The 13,576-nt window shown below is 43.2% G+C and overlaps 1 protein-coding gene across 1 annotated transcript in view; it reads left to right on the top strand.

The window, feature by feature from the left end:
* DCLK2 (doublecortin-like kinase 2) overlaps positions 1 to 13,576 on the top strand; it is a 182,563-nt gene that overhangs the window by 90,699 nt on the left and 78,288 nt on the right. The window lies entirely within an intron of this gene.

Genomic DNA, 13,576 nt, shown 5'->3' with positions numbered 1-13,576 from the left:
CAGGTCAGGAGATCGAGACCATCCTGGCTAACACGGTGAAACCCCGTCTCTACTAAAACTACAAAAGAAAAATTAGCCGGGTGCGGTGGCGGGCGCCTGTAGTCCCAGCTACACGGGAGGCTGAGGCCAGAGAATGGCGTGAACCCGGGAAGCAGAGCTTGCAGTGAGTGGAGATCACGCCACTGCACTGCAGCCTGGGCGACAGAGCAAGACTCAGTCTCAAAAAAAAAAAAAAAAAAAAAAAAAATTCTCTTGATTCTTGTCACTCTATAAGACCCTTACTGTTCTCCTTTTAAAGATTCTGATCACACCAATTTATGAAAACACTTGTGTTGGTTTACATGAGTAATCTCTGATTTTGTAGCAAATAAATGTGTTTAGCCATCCTGAGACAAATTCATTCATATCTTCAGAGAAGAGTGCCTGAGGGCATGAATGTTCCATATGCTTGTAATGATGGAATATACCTTCGGGAGAGGAACTTATACCTTCGGGAGAGGAACTTCCTTGTTTAAAAACACTTTTAACAACTGCTGAGGACTATGGGTGTTGTGATTAAATTAAAGTGGTCGTTGAGCTGTGGAGTGTTTAATTCTGTGGTTTCTTCTGATCTTTGTCTGCCTTTGAGTACAGCAGCACTGTTTCTGTTCTATAGATCTGGCAGCTGTTAGGAATGCCATGCATGTTTGCTGAGAATTGGGTGGTAATTTTATGTACAATAACTGCTGATTGGGTTGCCCAGGGTTGAGTTTTTTTTTTTAATTTGTCTTCCCACATGAAGTTGGTTAGATCGGAGAATTTGCTCCAATTGCTAAAGATTGCTTTTAAATGTGTAGCATATTAGCCACAGTTGTTGCCATAAGCAGCTGCATGCTGCATATTAGCTTGAATACACAATAAACATTTTATGGTTGGAATAGTGAATATCGCTGGAGGAGAGAACCTATTTCAAAGAGAACATAAATTGGCCTATAAAAAAATAAGCACAAACCTTAAACCTTAGGTTGTTAGGTTTTGTGAGTCCTCTGCGTAGAACTGATGGAAGGGCTACCTTGTTACATTTACAGTGTTAGCTAGGTTCATTTTAATTGTTTCACCTGATGCTGTGGTTTGAATGTGTCCCCCAAAAGTTAATGTGTTGGAAACTGAATCCCCAGTGCAACAGTGTTGAAAAGTAGAGCCTAATCAGATCTGATGGGAAAATGAGAGCAAAGCCCTCATGAATGGACTAATGTCATTGTTAAGGGAGTACGTTAGTTATGAGAGTGAGTTGTTATAAAGTGAGTCTGGCTCCTAGTGCCTCTGTCTTGTGTGTTCACTTCCACCTTCCCCCTTCAACTGTGGGATGGCCAGTGCCAAGCCCTTGGACTTCCCAGCTTCTGGAACCATGAGAAATAAATTTCTTTTCTTTGTAAACTACCCGGGCTGTGGTATTCTGTTGTAGCCACACAGAACTAAGACACCAGGTGTCCAAGTTTGGATTCTAATCATTTAATGGAGATAATTTAGATGTTAATACCAACACAGAAGTTATTTAAAAATCTAATATGGCCAGGAATGGTAGCTCACATCTGTAATCCCAGCACTTTGGGAGGCTGAGGCAGGAGGATTACCTGAGCTGAGGAGTCCAAGACAAGCCTGGGCAACATAGTGGGACCACATCTCTACATAAAATTTTTAAAAAAGCCAGGTGTGGTGGCATGCACCTGTGGTCCTAGCTACTTGGGAGGCTGAGTTAGGAGGATCACTTGAGCTTGGGAAATGAAGGCTGTGGTGAGCTGTGATTGTGCCACTGCACTCCAGCGTGAGTGACAGAGTGAGACCCTGTCAAAAAAAAAAAAAAAAAAAAAAACCAATATTCTGCTCGTCCCCAGCGTTCTTCATTACTTGTGAAATTGCGAGTATATCCTTATTGTTTTATCTCTGAAGGGGAAAGTTCTGGGAGCTGTCTTGTGTGATGAGTACACATTTTCCTGTTTTCTTTGTGTGACAAATGACTACCTAAGATGCAAATGTTAATGCATAATTTATCTGAGTTTGTAATTAGAGCAAGGCACTCCAAGCAGTGATTAAGTCCTTTTTGTTCATGCCATCTTTGTGCACTGTCATGAAGAGGTGGGTGCTCGCTGGGCTGATTGCTGGTCCTTTTCTGATTAGGAGACAACCCTCAAAAGCAGCACTTCTGACTTTTTTCAGATCTTTCTGAATGACAGGGAGCCTTGGCTCCTTTTCAGAGATCTTCCTTGTCTTACGGATAAGTGGTGGGCGGGACACTGCCTAATGATAACTATGATCATGTAAAATAGGCACTGATTAAAGAGTAGCTCATTGGACCTGCCTGGGTGCATTATTCTTATTGGGAGGCACATTACTGGGGTGGGGTCGAGGGAATTCTCTCTGATATTCAGGAGATAAATTGTACTCATCAGAACCCCATCAGTTAGTTAAAGGCAATTTAGAATGTGCTTTCCTGATTTTAAGAGGGAAAAATGCCCCCAAAAATTATGTATTTCAGTTGGAAGGAGGAGAGAGAAAAGCCATCTCGGAAACCTGGCAGCAGGCCTGCAGACAAGCAGCTCTTTGGGCTGTTGCAGTGGTTATGTCTTTGTCTTATGAAGGACAGACTGTTTGTGACTACACAAGTGACTGCTAAAGAGACTTTTCATATTCATGGAAGATTTCCTGTGAAGTTACAGAAGGAAATAGTTTGTATCTGCCCTTTGACTTTGCACCAGTGTCAGCCAAATCATACTACAGACCTCAGTTTAGGCCTTAATAGCATTTAACTTTCGAGACTAAATCTAGTACTTGAGTGGGAAAGCTAGATCTTACGGTTCTCTGCAGCTACCAGCAAAAAAGGGAGAGGGGCTCATTCGATGCAGTCCTACCATTAGATTATTAGCTGACCAGGACAGGAGCTGTTACAGTAGGTAGTCAGGCATGAGCAGGGCAAGAGACAGCTCTCCCCAACCCCCACGAGGAGTGTCAGGCGACCATCAAGTAATGGTCAGGCAATTGTTAGCTGTTTCTATAAAATAATGATTGGTTGCAGCCAGCACCAGAGAAAGACAGTCTCCCAACAGATAGAAAACACCTGAAACTGGTGATCAGCAGCTTCCCTGCAAGATCTCGGAAGCCGGGCGAGTGGACTGAAGCTTGTGCACTAAGAGGTAAAATGGCAGAGTTTAATAAGTTTATGACCTTCCTCTAGAAATGCTAGATTGGTAAGGGAAGAATGCCTCAGGTGAGCATGTGTACAACTCCAGTAGACACCTTGCTCATGCAGGCCCTCCCAAGTGCTGAAAGGCCATTGCGCATGCGGGTGGCCCATCCCAAGGGAAGAACTGGGGGAGAAGGAGGGCGCAAGACCCCGGAAGCATGTCAACATGTAAAACCCCAAGTCAAAGGCCAGACTGTGCACTTGATCTTGCAAGTCACCTGCTTAGCCCTCTCCCAGGTATAAAGACTTCCTTTCATTCCTGCTCTAAAGCCTTTTAATAAACTTTCACTCCTTCTCTCAAACTTGCCTTGGTCTCTGCTTCTGCTTTATGCCCCGTAGTTGAATTCTTTCTTCTGAGGAGGCAAGAATTGAGTTTGCTGCAAACCCACGTGGATTCATCACTGGGAACATACTTTGGTACTCTGTGACTTGGATACGTTCTGCTGCTGACAGAACCAAGGCCTGTACTTCTGAATGTGTGGACACTGTTGCAATCCCAAAGTAGTGATGGGTTTTAATACTCATTGGGTAATAACTTTGCAACAGTCTGGCAGTGACACTTAGCATTGCATGTATTTTCCTTCATATAGTGAGTGCTCCAGAAATGGCCAATCCGCAATTCTCACTGATCAGTTCTGCATTTTAGTTCGTTCTGACTGTGGGGCTGATCACCAAGCCAGTTAGCTCAGTTTCCCCAAGGTGATCTTGCTTTTCAGTATCAAGTATATGATTCGGCTTGATCTGGAGATGCAGTGTTCAATAGATGCTATGAGCAGCCCATCCTAGGGCTCAGTAAGAGTGTGTTCCTTGGCCTGGCACGGTGGCTCACGCCTGTAATCCCAGCAGTTTGGGAGGCCGAGGCGGGCAGATCATGAGGTCAGGAGATCGAGACCATCCTGGTTAACAAGGTGAAACTCCATCTGTACTAAAACTACAAAAAATTAGCTGGGCATGGTGGCGGGTGCCTGTAGTCCCAGCTACTTGGGAGGCTGAGGCAGGAGAATGGCGTGAACCTGGGAGGTGGAGCTTGCAGTGAGCCGAGATTGCGCCACTGCACTCCAGCCTGGGTGACAGAGGGAGACTCTGTGTCAAAAAAAAAAGTGTGTGTTCCTTAATGCTACAAAGTTCTGCCCTCACTACCATTAGAAGCCAAAGCGCCCTCGCCATCTGTAAGTCCTTGTGTGTGTGTGTGTTGGTCAGATTTCACACATCTTTGTTCTTCCCTTTTTGGCTTAAGGCACAGTCTCTTATCCAGGACTCTCATCTGACACAAGTAGGACCTTTCCTTCTGAAAAATGACAAAAATCTTCCCAACATAAAAATTAACTTCTAAAAATCCCTGCACAGGACTGAACTGACTGATGTTTTAGGGTTGTCATCATATTTAGAAGGAAAAAAATAGACTGTTAAAAACTTTAGACAAATTAAACAATTTATTTGAGCATAGAATGATTTGTACATCAGGCAGCCTTCTGAACAAGAAGTGGTTCAGAGGCCAGGCACAGTGGTTCATGCCTGTAATCCCAGCACTTTGGGAAGCTGAGGTGGTTGGATCACCTGAGGTCAACAGTTCTAGACCAGCCTGGCCAACATGGTGAAACCCCATCTCTACTAAAAATACGAAAATTAGCCACTGTGGTGGTGGGTGCCTGTAATCCTAGCTACTCAGGAGGCTAAGGCAGGAGAATCGCTTGAACCCAGGAGACGGAGGTTGCAGTGAGCCAAGATCGCGCCATTGCACTCCAGCTGGGTAACAAGAGCGAAACTCCGTCTCAAAAATAAATAAATAAATACAAATAAAAAGTGGTTCAGAGAGCTCTACTCTGCAGTGTGTGGACAGAAATAGAAGTAGGGTACAGAAACAGTTTGATTGGTTACAGCTGGGCATTGGCTTTATTTGATCATCTAATCCATTGGTGGCCTGTGATTGACAGCTAATTGTCACAAAAGTATACAGTACACCTAAGTTAGGCTTTCAGTTAGGTTATAATTCCTGAAGTAGAGATTTAAAATACAGGGCAGCCACAGGCCAAATTTAGTTTAACTGGATGTATTTATACTAAAAAATGATCTGTTGCTTATCTGAAATTCAGATTTAACTAGGTGTCCAGTATTTTATCTAACCAACCCTAGATGCAAGTAGTTTTTAAATTTTTATTTATTTATTTACCTTCTTGAGACAGAGTCTTACTCTGTCACCCATGCTTGGAGTACAGTAGCACGATCTTGGCTCACTGCAACTTCTACCTCCTGGGTTCAAGTGATTCTCCTGCCTCAGCCTCCCGAGTGGCTGGGATTACCACTATGCCCAGCTAATGTTTGTATTTTTCATATAGACATGGTTTCACCGTGTTGGCCAGGCTGGTTTTGAACTCCTGACCTCAGATGATCCACTCACCTCAGCCTTCCAAAGTTCTGGGATTACAGGCATGAGCCACTATGCCTGGCCAGTTTTTTTTTTAAAGAAAGACAAAGATAAAGGAAATAACCCTGCTGATATTTAGCTGGGGTGAGGATAAGATGGGAGGGGCAAAGCAGTAGAAATGTTTCCTGAGTACTACAACTGTGAGGAAAATTGACCTCACTCCAGTTCACAACAAACTAAACATTTTCAAAATTATGCTAGAAACAGCAGGGGAAATGGGGAGGATGTACATTTGCAGTGTGAGTAGCGAGGTTCACAGAAGATGTTCCCTCTGATACTGGGAAATGAAAAATAGTACATCAACAGCTGGGAAAGTTCTTTATTGTTTACTTGGTCTGATATCTTCCTTTCCCCTGAGGGGAAATTGGAACTGAAATATTAAGAGGCTGAGTTACCTGACCACATTTTCATCATCATTTAGAGGCTGAACAAAGACCAGAATTTTGGTATTTATTTGATCCTTCATTCCTGGAAAAAAACCTGTACAACATGCCTCTGACATACCATAAGTTTAGAGTCAATCCATGTAAAATCAAGTGCTTTTGATAATGGAAACATCTAAATTGAGCTTCTTGTATAAAAGTGACTGCTGCAGAAATTAAAGTAACAGTCACTGAAAAAAGAAATTCTGCTCTATTTCAGAAATTGTACTTTCCCTCCTGCTGTGGCCAGATTCACAATGCCCTCAGCATACATTCTTAATTTGGTCTGCTATAGGTAGCATCCCTGTAAACTAAGTGAATTTGGATTAAATTATTTCAATGGTAATTTCTAAGTCTATGACTCAGAAGTCTGTATTGTTTGAATCTCTCTTAAGGAATTTCCAGTCTTATTGATTTCAGACATACCCACATAAAATAGAGGTGATTAAAACATTGTTCAAAAATTAATTTTAGTTGGCCGGGCACAGTGGCTCAAGCCTGTAAATCCCAGCACTTTGGGAGGCCGAGGCAGGCAAATCACAAGGTCAGGAGATTGAGACCATTCTGGCTGACACAGTGAAACCCCATCTCTACTAAAAATACAAAAAAATTAGCTGGGCGTGGTGGCGAGCACCTGTAGTCCCAGCTACTTGGGAGGCTGAAGCGGGAGAATGGTGTGAACCCGGGAGACGGAGCTTGCAGTGAGCAGAGATTGCACCAGTGTACTCCAGCCTGGGCGAAAGAACGAAACTCTGTCTCAAAAAAAAAAAAATTAATTTTAGTTGACTAAGTTCAATTAAAAGTTGCGCTTTGCTGCAGCTGTTCATTTAGAAAAAGGTCAAAATTAAAATTCAGCATATTTAATGCAGAAAGTAAATGTTGTTGGGGTTAAGGGATTGTAGTGTTAACTGGAGTGAATCTTCTTGGAGAATATGAATTGAACTCAACCTTGAGGAAGCAGAAGAACTTGAGGACTTAGGTTGAGGGTGGGAGAAGAGGAGAGTTTTAGAAAACCAGACATTGGCTACTGCATAAAATTTGTGCTTGGAAATAGTGTCAGATAGCATTACCACAACTCCCATTGTCCATGCTCTTAGTTCTTCCATAATTATACTTGAATCCCTCAGACTGGCTGGTCTACTCATTCCACTTCTTTTCTAAGGAAGCTTCTTCAGGGTCCTCCCAGCCACTCCCTCATCTAACTGGGTAAAAGATAAATTGACAAATGCGTGCATCTTGTGACATGTCCAGAATATGACTCAATAATGTTGTTAAATTATTGCCTTCTCACATGTGTGTCTCTTGTGTTCTGCTTAAAGAGATCGCCAGTTTGTTCAAGCTGCTTTTAGTTGTTGCTCCTCTTGTGCCTAGCTTTGAGCTTTGTACACAGTGGTTGTTGAGTTGAGTAACATAGTTCGTTCTGAGTCATTTGTTCCGTATGCTTGAAGACTTGGCTTGACCTAGTAGATAATAGGAAAGAAATGGAAATGCTCTTTGATGAAGGAGGCCCTCTCTTATTCATCCTTTTTAAATCGTCTTTGTGCCCATATGCAGCAGCTCTCAGCAAACCTATATTTGGCAGTGTGGCCTGTATGACTAAAGAAATCTATAGATCATGGACCCCCAAGCCCCTAGTTTTGAGTGAAGTGAGACCCAGAATAATTCATAACTTCCTCAAGGTTGCTAAGCATGCAGTTCTCCTCACTCTGTAGAGTGCTCTTTTTTTTCTTTTTTTTTTTTTTTTTTTTGATACCTTGCTCTTTCTCATCTTTGCCTGGCAGTACAAAAAATTTTGCTAGATCCAAGGGTGTTCAATTATCTATCTCTGCCCTTTCCTTGTCATAGGAATGGAGTAGAGGAGCACCTGGAAGTCAAGAGACTTGGCTGCTTCTTAACCCTGTACTACATTTGTGTCTTAGGGAATTCACTTAATTTCTCCAAGCTTCTGTTTCTACATCTTTAGAAATGAGGTAGGCCTCATATGAATGCTAGGTCTCTTCTAGTTGTATTTAGTAATTTAGCAGTAGTTCTGAATTCTGTTGACTTTCTGAGGATCCAAGGATCTTCTGTTCTCCTCCTTCCCTCCTACAAAACATTTCCACAGCTTTTGCTAAAAGTAGAGGGATGTAAGCACGTGTGGGAGTGAGGGGGAGGGCAGAGGTGGGGTGAGGGAGATGGATCTGGGCTATGGTGTGCAGCAGACCTGCTGCCCTTCACTCTCCTGCCCTTCACTCTGCAATGGTAGCATGGGATACAAAAAACCAGCCGACTCAACAGGATAGTCTCTGACTTTTGGACTCTGAGTATCTTTTTGGTGTTGGATGCCCTGTCTTCAGTTCCCCTCTTCTTGTGGTCTGGGTTGTTTGGTGTCTCAATGTCTGTGAAGCATAATAAGACAAAAAGCAGACAGACCTGCTCTTTCAGAGTGTCCCCAGGGATGGAATAAAGGCTCCTAAGGAATTCGGAGGCGTCGTGTGACGAAGCCATGGCAGCTCCCTCTGGTGAGGGAAAGAAATGTGCCCTCTTCACCTCCTTTGAAGTGCTGAGCCTACCCAAAAGGATGTGTTTTTTCTAGAAGGAAAAGTCTCCACTTTTGGCAGCAGAACTGAAATAGAAAAATTGAGCTTGACCTATTTCCTTAGCAGTGAGTGCCTTGCATTGTCCTCTCAGGCAGTATGAAAATCCTTGAACTGGGAAACTGACAGCTGCAATCAGACACTTGCATTGAGGGAAACATCATGAATTTTAATAGGAGTGCCGCTCCTGGATGAGGTTGGGAGAGGAAAGACAGCCAAGCCAATTCGAACAAAAGGAGCAGAAGGGGCTTTATTACATGAACAGCTCATGGCAGTGATGAGAGTAATATTCAAATTATTTATTCCACAACGCTTTTGATGATTTAAGAGGGAAGGATTGCCGAATTCTTGTGAAGTGGAAGGGGTTATGAATCTTCCATGATTATTAATCCCACTGTACTGAAGGCAAAGCAGGAGGGTATATCAAAACATGACTTGTTAACAGTAGCAGTCCTCAGACACTGCACTTTAGTGATACCCAGGAAATGAGCCACGGGAATGGCAGTCACCACTACTTAGATAAAAGTGCTTCCCTCCTGGACTTACCACACACAGGCACAGATGCACGTGAATGCCCACAGAGCCAGTTTCTGGACATCCTTTCTGCCCTCTTTGATGTACGTAGCACTTCCCCTACTGAGTAGCCATGCGGCATCCTGTTTGTCCAGGAAGGAAGTGTTGGAATCTGTTCCCATTGTCAGACCTCTCTTGTGAAGCTGCTGCTTGTCAGCATTGATATTCCCAAGGTGGTCTCCTAAGTCAGGAAGGGTGTAGAGGCAGAGCTTCTGGTTTTATATAATAGTCCCATCCACTTCTTTCACACCATGCCTTCCATGCCACTCCCAGGTTAATGTTTGTCAGAACTGGGGACTGCTTTTGAAAATTCATGCAACCGTGAGCTGCTTTTGTATTTGTGGTCACGCTTCGAAGGGGACCTGAGGCTGGGCACAGTGGCTCACATCTGTAATCCCAGCACTTTAGGAGGCCGAGGCAGATGGATCATGAGGTCTGGAGTTCACGACCAGCCAGGCCAACATGGTGAAACGCCCGTCTCTACTAAAAATACAAAAATTAACCGGGCATGGTGGTACGTGCCTGTAATCCCAGCGACTTGGGAGCTTGAACCAGGGAGGCGGAGGTTGCGATGAGCCAAGATTGTGCCATTGCACTCCAGCCTGGGTTACAAGATTAAAACTCCATCTCAAAAAAAAGGGGGCCTGAATGTAGTCATTTCAGAATCCCACTTTTCTGAATACATCAAAAAATAATGTTTTAAGTAAAGATGGTACTTAAAAAAATACATTAGGCTGGGTGTAGTGGCTCACACCTGTAATCCTAGAGCTTTGGGAGGCTGAGGCAGGTGGATCATCTGAGGTCAGGAGTTCAAGACCAGCCTGACCAACATGGTGAAATCCCATATCCACTGAAAATACAAAAAGCCAGGTGGTAGTGACACGCACCTGTAATCCCAGCTACTCGGGAGACTGAGGCCGGAGAATCGCTTGAACCTGGGAGGCAGAGGTTGCAGTGAGCCGAGGTCACACCATGGCACTCCAGCCTGGGCGACAGAGTAAGACTCTGTCTCAAAAAAATAAATAAATAAATAAAATAAATATACACACAAATATATATACACACACACACACACACACACACACACACACACACACACACACACACATATATATATATATATAGTTAAAGCTTTGTTCAGCAAGTTCCTCTGTTGGTGAGACTATTTAGCCCAGGGAGATTTCAACCAAGGACAGTTACCTGTGAGAGTGCTGGCTGACTTTGCAAAAACCATTTAGGAAGTACTGAAGGAAACAACCATACGCTGAACAGAAACAGCAGTTGTGGTCTCCAGAGTCAGGAGGGAATAATTTCTGGGTGTTTGAGCCAGTCTTTCTCCTGTGGCTGGAGGGGAATGAAATGGGTATTTCCATGGGTCAGGGAATTGGGACTCATGACAGACGAAGGCTGGACACGTGAGAAATGCACATGAGGGCTGTCCTTCACCTAAATGAAGAAGGGGTCCATCTTTGGTCCCCTGCCAGGGCTTGTCGTCAACCGGTGGAGGTGGTGGAGGAAGGACTTGGTGAGCCTTTGTCCCAGGCCTTAACAGTTTTGAAGGCCATATTTACTCTTGATAAATGATTACGTAATGAATGTATACAGTTGTAATTTCTGTGAGCTTAAATAATGTGTTGCATTTACTGTAGAATATGTCATTATTCCTGTAGCTCATTTTGGCGTGTCTTCACGAGTTAGTAAGGTGTAAGTGGCCCTGCCTCTTGGCATTGGAGAAGCCCTCTCTCCTCACTCTACCTTGCTCCTTCATGACACTTGGCCTGTTCTTCCTGTCCATAGTAGAGCTCCTGCGCTGAGGTCTTCACCGACTCCCATTTATCTTTGCCTGTGCTGTAAGCCAGAGTATCTTTAAATCGTGTAAGTTTCCCGAGGCAACCAGCTATGGCAGAAGAAGATGGGTGGCTGGAATTGATTGTGGAAGTAACATTTATTTACATTTGGGATCCCACGAATGTTCGAATCCTTGCTTCTGTGCTGTCATGCCTCCCTCTTGTCTCATCACATCTGTTCTCTGCCTGAGCCCCATGGTTTTCCATAGCCATCTCCATGCCTATCCTGGTAGTAAAAGCTGTCCTTTCACCATGAGTCGAATACTATGAGCCCTGAGCCTGGAGTCCCTGTCTTTGTGCTATTCACCCACTCATCCATTCACTGAATATTCCCTGAGTGCCTACAGCACAGGTGCAGGCACCTTGCTGAGTGCTCTGAGTGTAAGAGCGAGAAAGATACAGTCTCCAGGTGCTGGGTGTCTTCCTAACTTTCCTGAGCTGCTGCAGGCTCGTGCTGACCTACCCAAGCCTCCACCCTTGATATTCAGTCAGGCCATATCCACCTGCCTAGGTTCCCAAGTTTCCTTGCCACACCACGAGAATCCAAGGGCGAATTCTGTTCATAATAGTGGAGAAATACTGTACCAAAACATCTTCCCGGAGAGAGACTGAGAGGCCTTAAAGCTGTGGTGAGGCAGGGTATTCATTCAGGTGCCAAGATGGATTGGAAAATATCCAAGAAGTAAGGAGGCTCTTCTTCTCAGGCTAAATAACAGCCTCCTTGTTGGGAAGGGAATAATCAGTCCCAGCTGGAGAAAAGAGACTACATTCCCTTTGCTTTTCCATTCAAATCTAATCTTATGACATGAGTTTCTGACATGAGTAGCATTCTTGCCCAGACTTGTGGCCCCAGGGAGGGGATGGTTATTTAAGACAGCTGGCTGCTCCAGCAAGGCATAGAGCTTGATGATAAATGCTTACAGACAACTTCCCTTACTTGCTGGTCCCAGTCCCAGTTTAATTGACACCCCTAGAGATTTGCAAAAAAAGAAATAGATGTTTCTTTGAATGGATATCATGTCTCTGAATGCAAGAAAAAGATAAGATGCTACATGCATGCAGTTCATCAGTATTTCCCAGCTTAAGGAATTCTTCAGGGAGGGATTCCTTTTATGCATTCCCGGTGAAACAAGTTTCCTGTGCCTTTAAACCCTGTCTTGTGTTATAATGTAGAATACATCTCATACAATTTTGTTTTTCCTTCCTTTGCTTTGTTTTTGGAAAGGAACTATTTCTATGAATCAGTGATTTTAAGACATCTTGCAGGTTTTTTTTTTTTTTTTTTTTTTTTCCTGGAAACTTAGATATAGCTCCAACATGAATAATTTTAGGTTTTAGTTATTTAAAAATTCTTGTTTTCAGAGTTGATGCTCCTTTTGGTCAAGAAGCCCAGTTTGGAGTAACAGCTCTGGAAAAATATTTAGGCCCAAATATCAAGCATTTGCTTCACATTTCTTTCTTTTTTTTTTTTTTTTTTTTTGTTGTTGTGTTGAGACAGAGTCTCACTCTGTCGCCCAGACTGGAGTGCAGTGTTGCGATCTCGGCTCACTGCAAGCTCTGCCTCCAGGGTTCACGCCATTCTCTTGGCTCAGCCTCCCCAGTAGCTGGGACTACAGGTGAACACTGCCACGCCCGGCTAAATTTTTGTATTTTTAGTAGAGACGGGGTTTCACCGTGTTAGTCAGGATGGTCTCGATCTCCTGACCTTGTGATCTGCCCGCCCCGGCCTTCCAAAGTCCTGGGATTACAGGTGCGAGTCACCGTGCCTGGCCTGCTTCACATTTCTTTTTCATAATTGGAGATGTAGTCTGTGGGCAAGGAATGAATTGATTCAAACATCTTTTCCTCCATCGAAGAACTTTGGTCACTAAAATGGTTATAACACATACACTAAATTGAACATTCTGAGAAAGGCATTTATTTGAAAGAATTTGGAAGTATTAAGGGTATAAAGAATTTATCTTGTGGTTTATGAAAAGTAATAATGATAGAATTATCTTTCAAAAGCAAAAGTTTGAGGAGTAGATCAATGAGCCAAAAAGGAGAGAGTAGGAAAAACTAAGAACTGCTTAGGTTTCAAAATCAATACTTAGTGAAAAAAGCAAATTATAAAGACATAATCAGTATGATATAACTTACATAAAAGTTTTAAAACATACTAAATAATATTCCTGGTTGTCTGTGGATACATACCTCTATTATATGAGGTCTGAAAACCTGAGTTGGAAGGATAGGTGCCGAATGCTTGATAGAATTTTCCTGGAGTGGTGGTGAAGGAAGCAGGGCGTTGGGACTGGGGACCAGGAACAAAAGAGAATTTAACTTTGTAATGTTTTGTTTCCATGTACTAAAGGGATCTGAAGTAGACATGACCAAATAATATTTGTTAATTCTGGGGGCTGGAAATTCTTTACTATAACTCTTCAATCCTGAATTAAATATATTAATTACCTTAAAATGAAAACAAAAAGTATTTTCTACCCTCATTGTGAAGCTCCACATAAATGGGGGCA

This window comes from Mandrillus leucophaeus, unplaced genomic scaffold (genome assembly GCF_000951045.1).
Source record: "Mandrillus leucophaeus isolate KB7577 unplaced genomic scaffold, Mleu.le_1.0 Scaffold136, whole genome shotgun sequence".
NCBI classification, from domain to species: Eukaryota; Metazoa; Chordata; class Mammalia; order Primates; family Cercopithecidae; genus Mandrillus; species Mandrillus leucophaeus.
The sequence above is the reverse complement of the archived record's forward strand: the minus strand, read 5'-3'. Positions and strand labels throughout refer to the sequence as shown.